The sequence below is a fragment of the Protopterus annectens genome, chromosome 9.part0, assembly GCF_019279795.1.
Source record: "Protopterus annectens isolate FY-2018-M chromosome 9.part0, PAN1.0, whole genome shotgun sequence".
NCBI classification, from domain to species: Eukaryota; Metazoa; Chordata; order Ceratodontiformes; family Protopteridae; genus Protopterus; species Protopterus annectens.
In genome coordinates, this window is record NC_056743.1 from 506,773,607 (window position 1) to 506,794,984 (window position 21,378).

Below are 21,378 nucleotides of genomic sequence, written 5' to 3' on the forward strand. Positions count from 1 at the left end.
ATGCTTAACAATTGTAGAAAATTCTACTTAATACCTCACACACAGTGAGTAAAATAAAAGTGCTATAAATAACTCAGAAATAAGCAAAAAACAGGATACTTAATGTTATATATCTCAGATTCGTTGGCTCAGAGCCCTTCCTCTGACTTCCTCCAATTACCTCAGTGTGAAATGGTTGGCAAAAGCAAGGGTACCGTTTGGCTAGGCTTATATAGGCCCTAGGGCCAATAGCCTAGTACCTACCTATGAACCTGTACATTATAGAAAAATAAAATTATTCAGTTTAAATAGAGAATTGCAAAACAATTAATAAATCAAATCATAAATAACATCCAGAGTAAAAATAATTAAATAATAAATATACCTCATTATAAAACATATGCTCAATTAATCTTTGTATTATACCACAGTGATGCTGTTTCATTCTTTAAAATATACTGTGATTCAGTTTTTAAAAATGTATGCACATCTCCATCTCTCCTAATTAAGGTAACATAAAACTTACAAATCTGAGTGCTTCAATGCTTCCACAATGCATATTTTGTGCAGCCAAATATAAATTATCAACTGCCCTTTCTTTCAAGGCAGTAACATAATGCACCTGCTGTCCTGTCTCCCCCCACTCATTAGTTTTACATCCAAAACTGTAATCTGAACTAGTGTTACAAGTTTTAGCAAATAACAATATAAAATGGCTTTGCTGCAAAGTTAAAAAAAGAAGCTAAAAACCTACAGATAAAGGACAACTCATTAATATAACATCTGTAATATATCACATTTTCAATCTAAAATGCAGTACCATAAATATATTGATACTTAAAAACTGACACAAAGACAGATGACTTTTGATTGTCTGTGGAGGGGAACAGCTGTATTTATTTATTTACTTGAATTTGTATACAGAGATAGTCCATCTGGGTATTGCTTCTTTTCAGTAGAAACCCAGGGAGAAAGATCTAGAAGGACATACATAAGTGGTAGTATTCCTTTTACAGTGGAATCTTAAATGCAGATTCATGCTTAAAAATAAGACTCTGCTTTACACATAACGATATATATATATATATAAAGGAAAAGGCTGAAGAGTACACAGTGGTACACATCAAGGTGTGACAATGTATAACTCTGCAACAATTTTATCACAAAAATAATTCATTATTATTTTTACACATTGTAACCAGAGAAAAAACAAACAAGAAAAATCAAGAAGAAAAAGAAAACATCAAATTCTATTTACATTATTTTACAAATAGAACAACCCAGCTACAATAATAAGTCATATTTTTTTTTGGTATGAAAAATCTCTTCATTCTTATAGGTTCAAAGGTGTACACTACGCCAACAACCACTAGGGCCCTTATAAGACGATCTGTGCAACCCAAATTTGATCCACAAGTTTGGTTTACATATGATGTGATTTACTGCTGTTTCTAGCCATCAGAGACATAGGCATCAGACTAAAGGTGAATTTCCAAGTATCCATCCATTGATCCCAGTTGCACTTAAATAGTGATAGCGAGGAACTCCGCTTCACATGCATGAGGAGCTTCTTCCAGAAAATAGGAATTCTCAGAGAAACATAACTGTATCAGCAGCATGCCCTATTTATGTTACAAGCAAAATGGATCGCTTCTATTCTAGTAGTTCTGATGCTGTTTATTTTGTAGATGTGAAGAAGGTTCATCAAAACAGGGTCCAGGAATGCCCTGAATGCCAGGTATAGATCATTTCTCAGAAGTCAGACACTGAGTAAAGAGATGGAGTTTTGAGGCAATCAGCATAGGACATTGTATTTACTCCCTGTATTCTTTTTGTAAGGAACCTCTGTGGATGTTCCAGTTGCTGCATGTACTGAAGGAGGCATTATACTCTATGATGGGTCTGATGAGGGCTGAGCACAGTGGTATGATGACCTACCTGGACCTAGATGCCATGCCCTTGCTTATAAGTTAAGCAACATAGAAGGATTTTCCTACTACCTTGGGCACATGTTGGTTGAAGACTATGTTACTATCTACATGAGTCCCCAGATCCCTGACTAGTAAATAAGCTTTTAGTGGTGTTTTGTTGATGTAGTTACCAGGATAGCAGGCTTCCCAAAAGGTAATAAACTGCATTTCCTGGTATTGAGTTTCAAATTATGGCTTTGGCACTAGGTGTTTCTGTGTCTTAGACTTTCCTGAAGGGTGTTCCCATCTTGGGGGGATTCAATGACTGCTCCCAGTTTGCAATCACCTGCAAACATGCTTGGCGAGAGATCTCTGACATTGGCTTTGATGTCCAAGAAGGAGATGCCAAAGAGGAGTGGCCCTAGCACAGTGCCTGGGGACTCTACTGGTGACTGGGCTCTTTATGGAAGTGGCCTCACTGATTCTAACCTCTTGGGTCCTAGCAGTGAGCCAGCTAGTTATCTAACATGTTATATAAAGTGGTTTATACCTAGTTAATTAAGTTTGTTGACAATGCCTGAGTGAGGTATTGTATCAAATGCCTTTAAAAGATCTGGTGACCTGAGGCTGTGTTCTTGGCTTTAGTGAGTGCAGCCTAATTATAGTTGAAGGGTCTATGTTCAAGGGCATTTTTTTTTTGGAGATGGTTGAGGTGAGAGGGAATAAAGTTGGAATTGAATTTGTCTGCTAACAGGTTCACTATATCACCATGCTCGGTGAATGTGGCACCATTAACTATCAGTTCACCATATTGCTGTGTGTTGCCCTTAAGGTTTCTGACATAGCTGTAGAAGGCCTTATGGTCATCCCTCACCTGGCAGGCTATTTTAACCTAAAAGTTGGCTTTGCTTGTCCTAATTAGCTCCTTTAGTTGCCTATTTAGTTTGATGAGAAATTCTTTACCTTTTTGGGAATTACCCTTCTGGATTTTTGCCATAATTGTTTCCTTTTGTTGTATATCCTTTTTAATGTGGGATGCCACCAGGGCAGTTTGTTTCTGGGGCTAGTTCTGGGATACAAAAGCCTCTATGCTGCCATTGACAAAGTTGTACAGAGTTTCTGAAAGCAATTCAGCATAGACTGCTGTGTTCTCGAGGTTTGGAGGGAAACTGAGTTTTGACAATACCTTAATAAAAAGTAATTTCAGTTGGAATAATTCCTGTTACTGGTTTTAATTGGATTACATTGTTGCTTTTCATTTCAAAATTGACAGCTTTATGGTCAGCCCACACCAGGGAGGATGAGGTATTGTGGGGGTGCAGCATTCTCTCATATTTGTGAGCATGAGGATCAGTATTGTTGGAGCCTCTATTGGGTGAATTCACTATCTGGTCAAGGGTGCTTGTATTTACAAAGTCCAGGACTCCCTGTGCCTGTAGATGTGCGGCCATGTAGAATTCCCAGTCTACAGAGAGATAATTAAAGTCTCCCAGGAGTAGGGTGTAGGTTGGATGGTTAAGTGTCTCCAGTAGGTCCAAATATGCATTGAGAGCTTCTTGGGACATGGTGGGTAACCTATAGCTGGCTAGGATATGGCACAGGATTTTGTCTATTGTAATCTACATGTGGAAGAACTCCAGCATGTCATCCTATATGACCACCCCAGAGGTATGCTTATTACTGATGTACATTGAGACACCTTCACCTTTATCCTTTGCCTGTGCAGCTAATGGCCTAAAAGTGTGGAAGGCACTTAAACCTTGCACTGTCAAGGTGCTCTCTGACACTTTAAAACATGTATTGGTAACTGTACCGATGTCTATATTCTCAGCTTGGAGGGAGTGTAGTTTTTTATTTATGATCCTAGCATTGAGCAGTAATACCTTGAGGTTCAGTTGGGTTGATTTGCCTATGTCTGTAGGTTATTCAATTTGACATTGCCTAAAAAGGCAATATTGAATGGTTAAAGTTTTAGTCAATATTTAAAAGCTCAGACAGGAAAGGTGCAGACCATTTTTGGCAAAGCAACGTGACTTGTTAAACAAGTCCTCCCAAGCTGAAAAATACTGGATCCCATTAGAGTGACACCAGAAAGACAGACAATTGTTGAAATCAACAATGTTTTGCTCACATTGTGGCATCATCTTCTGTAATGGCAATGCGCTGCTCAATGCTAGGCTCATACCAGCCTGACACACATACTCTAAAAGCTCCATAATGTCTCTTCATATAGTCCAGGGAGCTACATAGTTCATGTACACCTACATGGACAATGAAGAAATCACACTAGTACCTGTGGCATAATGACTTGAGTGCCTTCGTGATTTGGCAGACCCTGGCTCCAGATAAGCAACTAACAGTTCTCTTCTCCTTGGTCAGCCTGATTAGAGGGGCTTCAGTACATCTTACAATGGAACCCCTATGACAAGAGTCCTGAGAAGTGTGTTTGCTTGCCTTAGGGGCTTAGTGTTTGGGGCTCCATTGACAGTGACAGTATGTGTGGTGTTAGGTGTTTTTTCTGAGTGACTTGGGGCCAGGCGATCTTTGTTGCTTAGGAAGCTTGCTTTTAAGTACCTCAGCATATGTTAGCCTATGTCCATTGTTTGCTATGAGAGGTGGGTGTTGTGTGTGTGTTTTCGACAATCTAATGTGTGCTTGTAGGGGAGAGTTTTGTAAGTACAACTCTTGCATACTGTGTCTGCTTCTTTAAGAATTAAGTCGTCAGTAAACATAAGACAATTTCTACATTTTTAGTCCTCTGATTGGTGAACTACAAGGGGGTGGTATATTGGGGTTAGAAGAGTGCTTTGTTAATGCAAACTAATAAGGGTGCTTTATTGGGGCAGATTCTGCAAAACAGTACTAAATTCTGCTAACTTTATTAGTTACTCAATATTGAATTCTTCTAAATCTGTAGGTATTAACAATGATGCCCATCTAGCTGCTCTAAGCATGTTGGGACATAAGCTATTTGTTCTATATTGTTGCTTTACATGGCACAGTTTTATGGACTGTCCTACAGGGAAAATTTGCTTTCTATGTGTTTGCTGTTGCTGTATGGGATACTGCTAACCCACACAAATGCCCAGAATTTACAGCAGCATAGAAAAAAACAGAAAACTAACTAATGAGTCCTCTGGCCAATAAAATAACTATGGGAGTCCTTTTGTATATTTCCCAATTCAGAAAGACCAGACAAACAGCTCCTCCCACAAGATGAATAAACCCCAGTCCTCCTAATGTAAAACACTATAGAAGAGACCCACAAGTGCAATGCTACCACAAACCAATTAAACAGCTATCTGGGAATCCCTTGCTGCAGGCAATTTTAACAAAGTCTTAGAGCATTAAGATTGAGAGGAAGAGCATTATTTTGCAAAAGAATTATGTGAAATGCACACATAAAAGCAGAAAAAAGCAGTGATCACTCAAAATAGCTTAAGCAAAAGTAATTTAGCAAGCAAAGGTGTTTAACTTTGCCTTGATGGTAGTGGATACAAGTAAGACACCTCTGGAATGCAGGCAAGGTCTCAGCTTTGCTGAGTTCCAGGAAAGTGAGCAGGAGATCGTATGTAGTAAAGGAGGTTTACTCATGCACAATACTGGTTTGCTGGGTGGGCACTCAGTATCATGGATTTATGGAAAACAGTAGCTGGGAAGACACAAACAGCTTATACAACAGACAATAGCAATGAAATGGGGGGGGGGGTTGCCTTCGGAAATCATATTGTCATAAGTAGCAGAGGCCAGAGACACAGCCATATAAAACTACCACAGGAAAAGAGTGGCAGATTTGGGAACATTTTTCAAGGAACAAGTAGGCTAGCTTGAGTGATATCCAATCAAATAAAGGCAATATTGGAGCTCTTTCAGAAACTTCAGCTTAATGTGTTAGTGTGGGATGGGGCAGACAGTGAATCCAACTTTAAGCAAGTAAATTATAAGCAGAGTTTAAAAGCACTGAAGCACAAAGTGGAGCAGAGACAATTCTCTCACTATTGAACTTCTACTACAGTTGAAGGCACCAGACTATGCAGAAATTTACAAAGAAAAATGTTTCTTCTTGGTTAAATGCTAAACTGGGCATTTCCTATAGAAGGGGTAGAAACATACATAACTTTATTGTTAAAGGAAAGTTTTGTCCCCCAGATGTTAGAATTAATTCAAATATACTTCCATTGGGCACTCCTCCTTGTAAAAAATGTAAGGCATGCAAATATGTAATAGGCAAATTTATTTATATTAATCACATTCCACGTGATACATGCTGCAGATTTTTATGCAACACAGGCGTTATATATATGCACTTAAATGTCCGTGCAATTTGTTTTATATTGGAGAAACTAAAAGGGCATTCAAGGTCAGAATGCTAGAGCATATAAGAGATATTAAGAATAGGAAACAAGAAAGCTCTATAGCTACATATTTTAAATGTTTCCATAATGGTGATAGCGAAGGTTTACCTTAAGGTGAAGGAGAAAATTAAAGTGTCAGTATTTGATGAATGTCTTTTAAAAAAACGGCTTCTGACTAAGGAGTCTTTATATATTTTGAAATTTAATACTTTGCATCCATATGGTCTTAATGAAGAGCTTAATTGGAAATATCTGGTTTAATTAATTAATTGTTTAATTGAATATACTATACGAGGCAAGTTTCTTTGATGTGCTTTTAATCCTTGAAGGCTTGTGTGGTGAGCCGAGACGTTAGAGCTGAGCTTATTTTATTATTTTAATAAAATATTGGTGGATTCACTGGCTGGTTGTCTTTGTTTGCGGTTTTGCCTTTGTGGTTTTCATATGCAGAAATTTACCACTAACACTGTTTATAGGAAAATGCATGATAAATTACTCAAATCTGGCAGTGGTAGTACACAGTCCTGACACAACCGTGTGTTAAACTACAAGACTATGGCCAAGTAAAGCTTAAAATAAAAACTGATAGCTTTTACAAGTAATTCTACTTGTGGAAATAGAAGTGCAGAATACACATTCCTACAACTGCTAATTAAAATACAAGACTAAGGTCCCAGAACAAACTAAAAAAGCAGACAGATAACTTTTTGGCTAAGCATGAATCAGAGTAGAAAAGTACAAAGTAGTATCACCACACAGGTCACTATAAGTGCAACTTAAATATTTTAGCAGAATTGAAATAATTAAAATAATTTACTCTTCTTCCTTTTTGATAAAAAGCTTGTTATATGTCCCATTGGTAGCTAACAACAAAAGGAAAAGATCTATAAAGTTAAACTTCTTATCCTACAGAATTCTAAGAGCTTTTCTCAAACATTATGAGATTTAGTAGCAAAGGTGGTAAACTGAAACAAAGTGGCATAATTCACGTTAAGTTAGGCAGAAAAAGATTTGTCATAAGATATTGGAGGGTACTAAGGTTACTTCACTATGAGTAGTATTGAGATACTAAGGTTACTCCACTACAAGTAGTACTGAGACACAAAGGTTACTTCACTACGAGTAGTACTGAGATACTAAGGTTACTTCACTACGAGTAGTACTGAGATACTAAGGTTACTTCACAACAAGTAGTACTGAGATACTAAGGTTACTTCACTACAGGTAGCAGTGAAATACTAAGGTCATTCCACTACAAGTAGTACTGAGACACAAAGGTTACTTTACTACGAGTAGTACTGAGATACTAAGGTTACTTCACTACGAGTAGTACTGAGATACTAAGGTTACTTCACTACGAGTAGTACTGAGATACTAAGATTACTTCACTATGAGTAGTATTGAGATACTAAGATTACTTCACTGTGAGTAATTTTGAGATACTAAGGTTACTTCACTACGAGTAGCACTGAGATACTAAGGTTACTTCACTACAAGTAGTACTGAGATACCAAGGTTACTTCACTACAAGTAGTACTGAGATACTAAGGTTACTTCACTATGAGTAGTACTGAGATACTAAGGTTACTTCACTACAAGTAGTACTGTGATACTAAGGTTACTTCACTATGCGTAGTACTGAGATACTAACGTTACTTCCCTACAAGTAGTACTGAGATACTAAGATTACTTCACTACAAGTAGTACTGAGATACTGATGTTACTTCACTACGAGTAGTACTGAGATACTAAGGTTACTTCACTACGAGTAGTACTGAGATACTAAGGTTACTTCACTATGCATAGTACTGAGATACTAAAGGTACTTCACTACGAGTAGTACTGAGATACTAAGATTACTTCACTATGAGTAGTATTGAGATACTAAGGTTACTTCACTACAAGTAGTACTGAGATACTAAGGTTACTTCACTACAAGTAGTACTAAGATACAAAGGTACTTCACTACAAGTAGTACTGAGGTACAAAGGTTACTTCACTATGAGTAGTATTGAGATACTAAGGTTACTTCACTACAAGTAGTACTGAGATACTAAGATTACTTCACTATGAGCAGTATTGAGATACTAAGGTTACTTCAATACAAGTAGTACTGAGATACAAAGGTTACTTCACTACAAGTAGTACTGAGATACAAAGGTTACTTCACTACAAGTAGTATTGAGATACTAAGGTTACTTCACTACAAGTAGTACTGAGATACTAAGGTTACTTCACTACAAGTAGTACTGAGATACTAAGTTTACTTCACTATGAGTAGTACTGAGATACTAAGGTTACTTCACTACGAGTAGTATTGAGATACTAAGGTTACTTCACTATGAGTAGTATTGAGATACTAAGGTTACTTCACTACAAGTAGTACTGAGATACAAAGGTTACTTCACTACAAGTAGTACTGAGATACTAATGTTACTTCACTACAAGTAGTACTGAGATACTAAGGTTACTTCACTACGAGTAGTATTGAGATACTAAGGTTACTTCACTATGAGTAGTACTGAGATACTAAGGTTACTTCACTACGAGTAGTATTGAGATACTAAGGTTACTTCACTATGAGTAGTATTGAGAAGGGGATGTAGGTGAGTAGGAAAAAAATGAGAAATGGAAAGGAGTTAATGAATAGGAGAGACAAGAGAAAGTAATTGGGAAAGGAGAATATATAGAAAAAGGGAATGAAGGAGTAGTAAGAAGAGAAGGAAGAATAAAACAAAATAAGGAATGCCCTGCTTTGGCTTGCAGCATGCACAGGATCAAATTTCTATTAAGTGTAGCTTTAGTAGCTGTTGAAAGGATTTGAGATCAATGCTATTTTTTTAACTAGAGAAGCATGTTTTTGTCATAGTTTAGAGACATGGTTTGAGAAAATCACTTGACCACAGGGTTCTGTTTGGTGCATACTGATGTATTATATCAGATAAGCTAAATTCAGCTAAAGATAAATTCCGTTTATAATTTCTCCATGTCTTTTGGGTTTCTGTTACCATGATGGGAATGGCCCCCATTCCTAAGTCAAAGTACAATTAAACTTCATGAAATTATTATTGTTTCAATCTTTGATGTCAGCCAGAAGTGCTCTTTGCAGCATCTGCAATGTGATTCCTTCTGAAATTTGTATGGAGTTACATGTATTGGAAACATATCTAAATACGATTGTAGATTATTTTTATAAGACCCGTTGCACCTACTATTATTGGAACTCTCTGGGTATCTTTCTTCCACATTGCTTTCATTTCTGCCTGCAAATCCTGATATTTTATGACTTTGTGTTTGTATGTAAGACACTGCAGTCACTGGGTATAGCGATTTCAATGATCAGTGCTACTTTTGTCTTTTCATGGACTACTATATCTGTTTTCTTGCATCTATCTTTTAAACTGTTGGTAATGGGTGATCACATGTGATGTAGACCATCATTTTCTATGATGCTGTGTGGCTCAGTTTCCAATGTTTTTCAGCTACTTCAAAACCATAATCTTTACACAATCCCCAGTGCAACAGTCTTGCTACATAACTATGCCTTTCAGTATAGAGTATGTCACTCCCAGCAGTGAAGTGTGCAACTGCTGCCAATTCTGTTTTACAAAACCTACATTTGTCTGTTTCTCCCACATGTTCAACAGACTTTGTAAACCAATATGGGCATAGCCCGCTATCTTGGGCTGCCAATATTAACCTTTCATCTTTTGGTTTGAATTCACCTCTCCTTAACCATTCCTGCATTCAATCCTGATCAACATGAGGTTCTTCAGAAGATTTCTGTATTAGCAATTATATTTATGCATTTTCCTCATTTTTTCATCTGATCCTTTACCTTATTCTTTTTGGGTTTTTTTTTTTTTGGTTTTTTTTTGGGGGGGAGGGGGTTGGCACATTCAGTTGCAGCCTGATTTTTATCTCTTGCTGGTTTGATTTCCATTCCTGCTTGACGTTGATATGCTTCTGCTAGACTAAGCAGGGAAGTAATCTTAGACTTATTCTCCTCATGTTTCAAAACTTTCACTACATTTGGGTCCTGTGAGGTCTGCAGATAATGTGTGCAGTCCCACAATTCAGATCTATACATGTAATAAATTTCAAGGAGGCACATACCTTCTTTGGAACGGGGAATACATAATCTTGGTATGCACTGATTTTTATAAGCATCCTTCCTGTTTTCCCATCTAATCTATCCAACACATTGTGGGGTCAGTCAATCACTCCAAAACTGTAAGTTAGGACAGGCAGAGCAAATTGGCTTATACCTTGAATTTTGTTCATAGATGTCAATGCTGTTTTCAGGATTAATTTAAGTCTTCCAAAATATTCCTTACTAAGTTGTATTTGAATTTGTTCATGTTTTATTGTTTATCCTTTATCAATTCCCAAATATTTAATACACTCCCTCTTGCTCAAGTTCTTTTATATCACATTCTTGTCCCAAACTGATGCTTTCTTGGTGCTGCAGATTTCCTGCTTTAAAGGTTACTTTTGCACACTTATCAAGACCAAATGACATTCTAATATCCTCTGAAAAAGTTTTGACAACTTGTAGTTGTACTTTCAATTCCTCATCTGATGAGCTGTACAGTTTTAAATTATTGACAAAGAGACAATGAGATTCTTGTTTTCTAGGAGACAAATTATAGCCATGGCCTAATCTATTAAGTAGACAACTTAATGAGTTAAGTGCAAGACAGAATAGCAGAGGTGACAGGAAGTCACCCTGGAATATCCCCGTTTGGATTTTTATCCCAGGAATAATAATTTGTCCTTTATCATAGTAAGCCATGATTGTACTGTGTCATGGTCGCTGTAATGTAATTGCTCAGTGTAGGATGCATTTTATACATTTTTAAGCACACTTTTATCCATGAATGTGGAATTTTATCAAATGCTTTTTTGTAGTCAGTCCATGCCACACTTAGATTCTTCCCCTTTTTATAGTTCTCCATTACGACTTTATTTAGCAACAGATGATCTTTTGTTTCATATGACTTTCTTTTATTGCCATGATCGAGTTTTCTTCTAAATGAATATAAGCTCTGTCGGCATCAGTTCCGGGATATAGTTTATATGTAGTTGGAAGGCACGTTATTAGCCTATAATTTTTAGGGTAGCTTGCAGTTTCACTCTTAAGTAGGAGCATTGTTTTTCCTGTTATTAGCCAGGTTGCTGTCTGTTCAGGGTGTGCACATAAATAGTTCTTACTCATGGCTAAATCTTCATGCAAAGATGTTAATACTTTTAGCCAGAAGTTAGGTACTGCATCTGGGCCTGTGGTTTTCCAGTTAGAGGCTTTTTCTCTAGCTGTTATTTCATCCCATTTCATATCCTACACCTTTGAACTTCTTATACTTTTAAGTCTTCTATCCATTTAGCATCTTTGTTATGTTCCACAAGATCTTCATAAATACGTCTCCAAAATGTATCTATTTCTTCTTTTTTTTGTGGTCTTTCAATTCCCTTTACCTTGTTTCCTAATTCTCTATAAAACTTTTTGGGCTCATCAATAAATTGCTTATTTTATACTTTTCCTTTATATTTATCTGTGTATTTTTTAAGTTTTACTTTTCTGCTTTATTGATGATATCAGATAACTGAGACTGGGTTAGACTTTGGGGGAATTATGTCCAGATTAGTTGCTTTAGAACTAAGTAAGGATGAGTTCTATGAAAGATCTTAGCTGCAAATGTTATCCTTTATTGTAGTATCATTCTAGAAGATGAGATTGTGTTGATGGTAAGTTGATGAGTAAAGGAGATCCATATAGAAGAGGTGGAACTAGGTTTGCATTATGTCTGGATTCTTACACCGTCTGTTAGGTATTGCTTAACTCTGTATAGTGTGCCAAGGTTTTTCTCTCTCTTTTTTTTTTTATACACAGTATCTGACATGGAGATCAAAGTTCATGTTTTCATCAATAATAATACTTAAAAGGTTGGTGCGGGCTATTATTTCCATTTGGATGTTATTAGAGGATGTTAGTATAAGGAGAGGTTTCTTTTCATAATATGGCCTAGGTGTGAATAGTAGTAGCTTGTTTTTTAAGGTTCAGTAAGAATTGGGAATTGATTAGCCATGTTTCCACTCAGAAAAGGTATTCTTGGTTTTTGTTTTTTTTTTTTTTGCACAATTTTAATAAGGACTGGGAAGGATGGATGAAATGAAAGCTTAATTGGGCACGGTTTCATGATGAAGACTGCTACACTATGTTCCCAAGCAAACACTGTAGTACTCCTCATTGCTTAACTGTAAACCTGGTCTTAGACCTCAGGCATTCTAGGAGTTACTACCAGAATCTTGAAAGCTATTTTATTTGGAGTGATAAAAATAAAGTTTAAGTGGGCTCTGCTGATTCCAAGAAAATGGCAATTGAAGCGCCTGGAATATAATCCCAACCTTGAAGTGCATGCTGTCCTCATTCACTTCTCTAACTTGGCTTTTTTTGAGGATCTAAACAGTAAGGTTCCATCAAACAGGAAATCAGTCTTACTGTTTTGGATAATCAGTTAGCAGAGTCAGGCATGTTGATGAGCACCAAGTCCACATGCCTGTCACCCCGGCTAAGCCATTTAGAGCACTGTACACCAGGTGCATGATCTGTTTAGCTTCTGAAACACTGTTTGATATTTGGGGCTACAATTTAGTATTCAATGTCACAGTCTGGCAACCTTTCTAGAGTGTGAGCAGTTTCATTTGTTAACTCCCCTTGGAAGCTCAACAAGGGCATTATGTATGTTTAGCACCTTTACAAAGAAAGTGGAAGATGAAAAATGCATATTTCCCTATCCTGTCCCTCACAGGTGACCCTATTACAAGGATGGACAGTCTTGGCATGAGGGTCAGATGCCTTCTTAAGAACAGTCATTACTATGGAATCCACCAAAGAGTTTTGAAATTAGCTGGGATGATCTTTGTGTGGCTAGAGGATTCTGTCTGGCCTCTTCTGGACAAGTGACATCATATGCTGAGGTTCTTCCACACATTTTGTATGACAAGCTGAACCTTCCTGTCAGATGGGAGAAACAATCAAGAGGATGACCTGGGGGGTTGTAAGGCCTCAGCAAGGATTTTTGTCATTCAAATGTAGTTTCTTGTGACTATTTTGTCTTTGCCTCAGTGACTTCCATTAGCAGTGATAGAGATGAGATTGAAGTTGAGAAGGTCGACTCCAGACTCAAATCTGACAGATGCTAGCCCTCAAGGTCGAGGTAACTGCTGCAATGTTAGTGGCTCCCACAATAATTGTCAAAACACTGAATCCTGGGACAAGATACTAAGTTTTGAAAGAGAAAGGGCCAATGACGGCCCCAGCAGATCCACCCCTGACATCAAAACACAAGCACTGAAACAGCAGAGTTTACACACGTTCCTGCAAATGGCACATGCAGTAGTAAAGCTGTTGAGGTTTATGTTGTCAAGCTGAATACAGCCATCAACGTTGATAATAACAGGTATACCATTGGCCTCAAAGGAAATGGGCCTTGAACCAACCCCAGTGAGGAAGGCTAAGGACCCTGAACAGTAAATGTGGGGAAAAAAAAAGTTTTCCTGCTTCTCTAGTGTTAGTGGGAGAAGACATATGTGACCACATCTGTTGTATGCTAAACTAATGCCTGCCACATAATTTTACAGCTCAACTGGAGTGATACATAACTGCAAGACCTGATAGATGCTACTACTTGTAGTTTTGTGATCACACTTTTCAGTGCTGGTCAGTACTGCTGTGGACTTCTACGTGACCTCTGCTCCATGCCTGAGTGTTGTAGTCCTCATGAGACCCCCATGGTCATTTGCGTTTGAGATCCCCAATCTAAATGGACTGACTAACATATTGCAAAACTACGAGACAATGCTCATCACACTGAAAAAATATTCTGGTCTATAACCTATGCGATCAGAGCACACAGTTGTACACAATGTACGCTCTTCCATTTAGAATAGAAAACCAGCAGATGCTGGAATTTAAACTGTGAATAGATCTAAACAAATAATGTGATTAATTTTAAAACACTGAGCTTCCAGTATATAACTGCCTGGCTCAGCGTTATAAATGCAAAGGTGAACATCTAAAAGTGTGAGTTACTCACTTATGTTCGATTGCTGTCTTGTGCCCATTCCTTACTCACTGGTATAAGCTGTGGGCCCCCCTGTCCCTGAAAATAAAGAAATGAGTACTTGAAAATTGATGAAATCTTAAGACAGTGGTCGAACCATATAGGTTATCCTTAAAGTGCCAAACTAGATTTAGTCACCTCAACCAATAGCTTGATTGGATCACTTAGATATCTACTGGGACCAAAACTAAAGCCCATTTTAAATCTTCTTCTTCTTTTGGCTTTTCCCAGTTAGGGGTCGCCACAGCAGAACTCTGGTCCGCTGATTGGCAGTCGATTTTTATGGTGCTGAGGTGCCAGCCCGATGCCCAACCTTCAACGAAGGCACGCCCATTCACTCATGTCTTTTGAATGCCACTCAACTGCGGGGGGACATGCAGACATCACACAGAAGGCACTCCAGCCGAGAATCGAACGGGAGAACCTCTTGCTGTGAGGCGACAACACTAACCGCTGCACCACCGCGGCTTTAAAGCCCATTTCAAATAAATTTAAAAAAAAACTGGCAGTGCTAGCCAATTTACAATAATTAAAAAACATTAAAACCCCTTCTCATACATACAACTGCTTCATAACAAGAAGTAATAGGAGCCTAGATTACCATTCCAACCTTCCCTTTCCTCTTGTGATTTCTCATTTTCCTGTTGTAACATCTCTCTTACACCATCTCCTCTGTCTTATAATCTCTCCTCTCCCTCGTCCTACTTATTTGCCAGTCTCTCTGACCAGCATACAGGGGGAAATTCTAAATGGTCTGATATTTGAAGACCTCTCTGTTCTTCTTGGACATCATGGTCCATACCATTGAGATCATTAGTATAAACCCCAGTGTTTTCTTTATTAATGCCACCCCTATTGCCAGGTGGAAATGTGTTTTCAGTTCTGAAGGGGCAGGTTAAGTGGTCTTTGTTACATAATCAGCTTCTTGTTTTTATGCACCTAAATGACCTTGCAGTGTTTTTCAATTTTAATTAAAATATCATAAAAAGAGCTCTTATGAAAATAAATGATCATTATTAATAATTCTGTTTAAATGATTAATACACATCATAAGTTGATCCATTAGGCATTCATTTTTTTCTAGCTAGTATTTTCATTAACTCATTCCCATGATTATCAAATATGTCCATTAATTCAATATAAAGATTAGAGTCAATTGTTATTTCATTTTGCAACTTGCACATTCTTAAACCATGTGGTATATGTTTTCTGTTGACAGATTCGAAGAGATTTGCATTGTCCAACTGTAATGTTCAAACCTTGGTAATCTTAGTCTCATATAAAACAATTTGTTGAGGACAGCAACACTGTGTTGAAAGGAAGGGGAGTATTAAGTGTGTCATTTTATTGTGGCTATCAGTTCTGAAGAAGTCCTATAGTTATTGGCTCCAGGATAAAAGCGCTTAATTAATAGTAATAAATTGGTTTATTATAACTTCAATCTGGACTGTTTTCCTACTGAAATGGGTGTTTGGACAATTTTGTATGCTATTTTTAACATTTAATTAATCATAGAATATGTTCAGCATATTCTCATTAAGTTATGTCTGTTCACTCAACCACGACATTGTGACAAAGTATTCTTAATTATTTTAAAGAAAGAAAAGTCGGGTTCCTATCAGTTCGTTGAAACTTCAGCAGTTCAAACACCATATGTTCGAACTGTGAAGTTCGAAAACTGATTATTGCAAAGCCATAGAATACCGAATTCTTTCCCAAGGAAAGAATTCAGTGGGCCGTTTCTGTGGCTTCACAATTTTCAGCCCTGTGGTGGAAAGTTATGGGTCGGGTTCAGGTAAGTGTGCGATTGTATGGATGTTAGGTGTGGGTTAGGTGAGTTAGGGTTAGGGCGCGGGTGCGGTGGGTGTGCGATGGTGACGACTTTAGGATTAGGGTGGGATTGGTGAGTTAGGGTTAGGGCACGGGTCAGGTGAGTGTGCGATAGTGACAGACCTTAGGGTTAGGGTTTGAGTTAAGTGGATAGATAGTGGTGTATGTACAGTTTAGTGTAAGGTTAGATGTAGGATTTTAAGTGTGTGTGTGTGTGGATTGCTGTTTTTTGGTGTGCTTGTGTTGTGTGTGTGTGTTTCTTGGAACAGAGATTTTTTTTCCCTGGGAAAAAAAATCGCTGTTCTAAGCCTTCGATGGTTTTGCACTTTGAGGTTAGAAGTTCGAACATATGGTGTTCAAACTTCTACCGTTTCGAAGTGATATAGATCCAGAAAAGTCAGCATACGACAAAGCCACCAAAACCTGCATCATCAGATGACTCAGGCTGTACTTATGCTGCTTTTTCTAGGACAAGAGAGAAGATAAAATTCATCAATTAGTTTCAAAAGTCAGAAAGCCAGGATAGTGTTAAGCACTTCAGTTGAATATCGGCTTTAATAAGTCTTGCACTGTCCCATGCAGAACACACATTTAGAAGCAATTTTGGTTTGAAGGACTGTAATCTCAATTAGATGACGTTGTGCTGTGGTCTAAGGAAAATAACATGAAATCCAATGATAAAATGTGTGACGGCATGTATATGGCTAAGCAAACCAGCAATAACCATATGTGATAACATCACTGTCTTTGAGTATTTCAATGTTATCAAGGTTGTTAAAGATTTACAGTTTGATGCACAGGTTGAAAACGCATGTAACACAGGAATATGCCCATTTAAGGTTAATGCTCATTACAGTAATTGAAAGCTATTCTGACATGGTATTACTAATATAATTTGACTAAATATAGATTATAGATTTTCACCCTGCAATTGAGTGACTTTTAAAGACTTGTAGGTAGGCGTGCATGTGTGTGTGTTTGCATGTGTCTTCTGTGAACGTTGGGGCACTGGGCTGGCAACTCGACACTATAAAAACTCTACTGTCAATCTGTGGACTGGTGATCTGCTATGGCGACCCCTAACGGGAGAAGCTGAATGACATTGCTTTTACTTTGTAAGCACTATATCTAGAATATTAATAAAATGGAAATAATACAATGATTTTTCAGACATAAAATTGCTATTGTTCAAAATAAACATCTTAATCATCTAAAAAGAAATCTATTTTCAGTCAACTATAGACTATTAAGAGATGTTATAAAGGTTGTTGTAATCTTTCAGAATAACTCTGTTGGCAGAATTGTGAATTTGTCACCTATAAATCACAACAGTAATAAGCATAATACAAATTAGCTCTTGTATGTGGATAGGACATCATCCAAACATAAGAGTAAAGCTCTCCACTTTAGAGTTGCAATAATAGATAATCTACTTCAACACAGAATTTTTAACAAAATAACATGGATAACTTTTTTTTTTTTTTTGTTAATACTAGGATTTTGCCATTTGGGAGTAGTCAAAGACTACCTGATGGCATTACATAAGGCATTAATTATGACTTTATAACTCTGAAATGCAACTAGTACATGACAAAGCAGCCATTGGCTACAACTAAAATTTTCTGAGCTATGTGGTGCTATATTTTGTTAACATTACTCATAATCAAGTTCTCACAGTAGTATACAAATTTCTAAGCAATGCTTTGTATACAAGTTCAAAGGGACCACTACTGACATCAACATCTGATTTTCTTTGGGTTACTTTTCAATATACTACACTCAAACATGAAATAATAAACTCTGAAATAAAGTTAGCTAACGTATCCAATAATAAATTATAAATCCATTAATTCATTAACTCAGATAAAACATCCTTTAAATTTACTAACAGTGGTGAATTAATGACCCAAAACAAATGACTGATGAACTTACCCAACACTTCTCTAATATCTCAGGTTCCAATTCAATACTTGTAACACATGGCCAATTATATTAAATACTTCAATCTTAAAATGACTAAAGGAAATTACAGAAAAACCTCCATGGGTCCTGATACAATTCTTGCCATCTTAATAATTAATATTCATAAATAATTATCTATATAACACATAATTTTAAATGAACTACTGAATATTGAAGTAATTCTTAAGTGGAGAAAATCAAACATTAGTCCTATTTACAAAAACGGCAGCAAACAAGATACAAAAACCTACAGACCTATCAATCACATTTCGTGTACTGGTAAATGTTTTGAAAGTTGTATAATTGACTTACTGCAGGACAATGATAAAACAAACCTCACTGATATAAATCAACATGGGTTTGTTAAACATTGATCAGCTTTAGCAAACACATTAGAATTATATAATCAATTTAATACTGAAATGGACTTTGGATTAACAGCAAGCGTGATTTTTTTTGGACTTGACAAAAGCAAGCATTCAATAAATTCTCATATTTCAATTCATAAACACTTAGGTAGATATAACACATATTTTGTTAAGTGGATTGATAACTGGTAGGAAGAACTCAGTAATTATACAATGAACTTGCTCAGCGCACTTTCAAATGCATGTTGGCGTTTCAGAGGTCTTCGTCCTGGGAACCTTCCTGTTTACTTTGCACTTACTACAATGCCCAGGCACGACTCAGGTTGGATTAGCATGCACGTTGTTGACTGCAAGGTAACAAAAGACAACATGATCTTCAATTGCTACTTTAATGACTCTGCAGCCTAGGCAAATAATTTATGTTTACATGACATTTAGTCATGCTAAAGCATAATATATATATATATATATATATATATATATAAAAATTCTTTAGATATCCATTCACACTTAGTGGCTCTTAAGAGGTCCAAGAATAAAAAGAACTTATGACACAATTACATCAATTTTTTCATTTCAAAAACATATTAATATACGAAGCAAGGCTATGAGTAAACTGAGACTTGTGCTTAAAACCATCTCCTTAAGACAGGACTGTAATTCAGTAAAGTGATTTAAGACTCAAGTAAGGCCAGTTTTAGAAAACAATTCTTGCATCTACACAAACAAGTCACCTACGAAAATCTGAATCTGTCCAACATAAATCCCCCAAAAGTATTCTCATGATCAAGGATCTGAGTTATGAATGATGCTCACATCTAGACTTGCTCACAATTCACTATATATATATATATATTAGAGACAAACTCATTACAGATTACAAAGCTTTGAGGAAAGAAATATTAGTTCCTATTCAATCTAGAGATTTACATCAATCCTATTACATACAAACACAAGAATGTTAGTTTTTTTTTTTCAATTCAATAAAATAAATTTAAGATGTAAATATTTAATTCAGATCATTCTAAAAATATGGAACACGTTGCCTTACTGTGTATGTAGCTCTGGAAGCTTAGATCTTTTTTAAGAAAAACCTGGATAACTGAATAGGCAAAATGTATTTAATGTATGTTTCAAAAGGTCAGTGTTCTCTAATGGCATTTGGGACTGAATACTAGAACAACAAACTTATGAGCTTATTTTGGTGATAAAAACATACAGAAAAGGAAAAAAAATGTAGTTAGTTTCAGCTGGTATAATGTTAGTGCAAACTGTCTGTAAATAAGATTTGTTTACCTATTACCGTTACCTATAAAAGGGAGTGCAAATGTATTAAAATTCCCTGATTTGAAAATGGTAGTCTACAAATAAGGAAAATGTGAAATTATAGTAACAGAGCAATTTCATTCATACGGTAGTTGGTCATTCTGTAGGACATGAAGAAATGTGCCAGATGAGTGAAATGTGAGGACGGTGTTGGTGTATGGATAGATGGAAGACCGAAGTTGGCTGTATGGAGGTACAAGATGAAGATATGCTAGACAAGGACTGGACTTCTTGAAGGACTTGGTTCTTACAATGCTGTGTGGTTCTGCCAGTGGTGCTATTTATTACTTTACTTGCCTTCTAGAAAGAACTAGGTCTTCAAGGTAGCCATGTTCTGGCACAGCAAACAGGATAGTAATACAACGGTAACTTCATATAAGAGGTCTAGTTGTGGAAAATGCTGCAAGATAGGGCCCAGCCAAGATGACTAATAACTAGTAGCACTCTATTTTTTCCAGTGCTGTTGTGAAACATTTTGACAGGATTTTTAAGTAAAATTATTATTCTGTAGCAATTTGTTGTTTTTGAAAAATAAAAGCTTTTGGTTTTATTTCTAAAAAAAGATGTTGAACAATGTTTCCTAACAACAAGGCAAGTGTGGCCGAGGCGCTAGAGAAGATCTATGTGTATTTGACTTTTATTTTTTATTAAATTCCTTTTATTACTACTTTGGTATTGGCCTTCAGTTGGTGGTATCGTTTCAGTTTTCAGTCATATGGTTGTGGTTCATCAATGTTTCCTAACAACAACTTCTGAAAACACAATTAAAAGAACTAGCAATTGCTATAAAATCAGTCATCAGAATACCTCCACATCTGGTATAAATATTTAAAAAAACTACAATAGCTTACTTCAAGAACTTTCCTTGAAAATGGATGCATTAGACAGCAAGAAAGACTCTGAAAGAAGAAATTAAGATCCACAGGAGGAGCCACATACTTTCTAGGTGGATAAGAATGCCAAACCCCTTTCAAAATCAGTTTGACATGAGACAGCATTTAAAGATGGGGGGCATGGGCCGACATGCTAAAATGCCTGAAACATAAGCCATTACAGAGGAATAAGAAAGGTCAGAGGATAATAACTCAGCTACATATCATAGAAGCATAGAAATGTTAGCTTTAAAATGGTCTTAGTTCTTACTATGACATCAACTAGAACATCTTTTCCATTTGATGATGCAAGATTTCTGACAGCTGCATGTCCTCAAAAATTGGTGCCTTAAAGGAATCAGAATTTTACCATTAAGGCAGTCATTCAAAGTTGTTTCAAGTTGGGGTATATCAAGCAATCCTTGTCTTGTGAGAGTAGGTACAGTCTGCGAAGAAGACTGGGGTAATTGTCCTTGGCCATTTTCAAAAGAAGGGAGAACCACTGGTGCCTGGGTCAGAAGAGAGGCATCACAATGATCCCTGTAGAGTCCTTTCTCAATATTCCAAATAACCCTGGATATCAGAAGAAAGGGTAGAGAGGTATATATGAACATTCCTGTCCAATGAAATAAGAATGCAACTGTTTTCCAAGA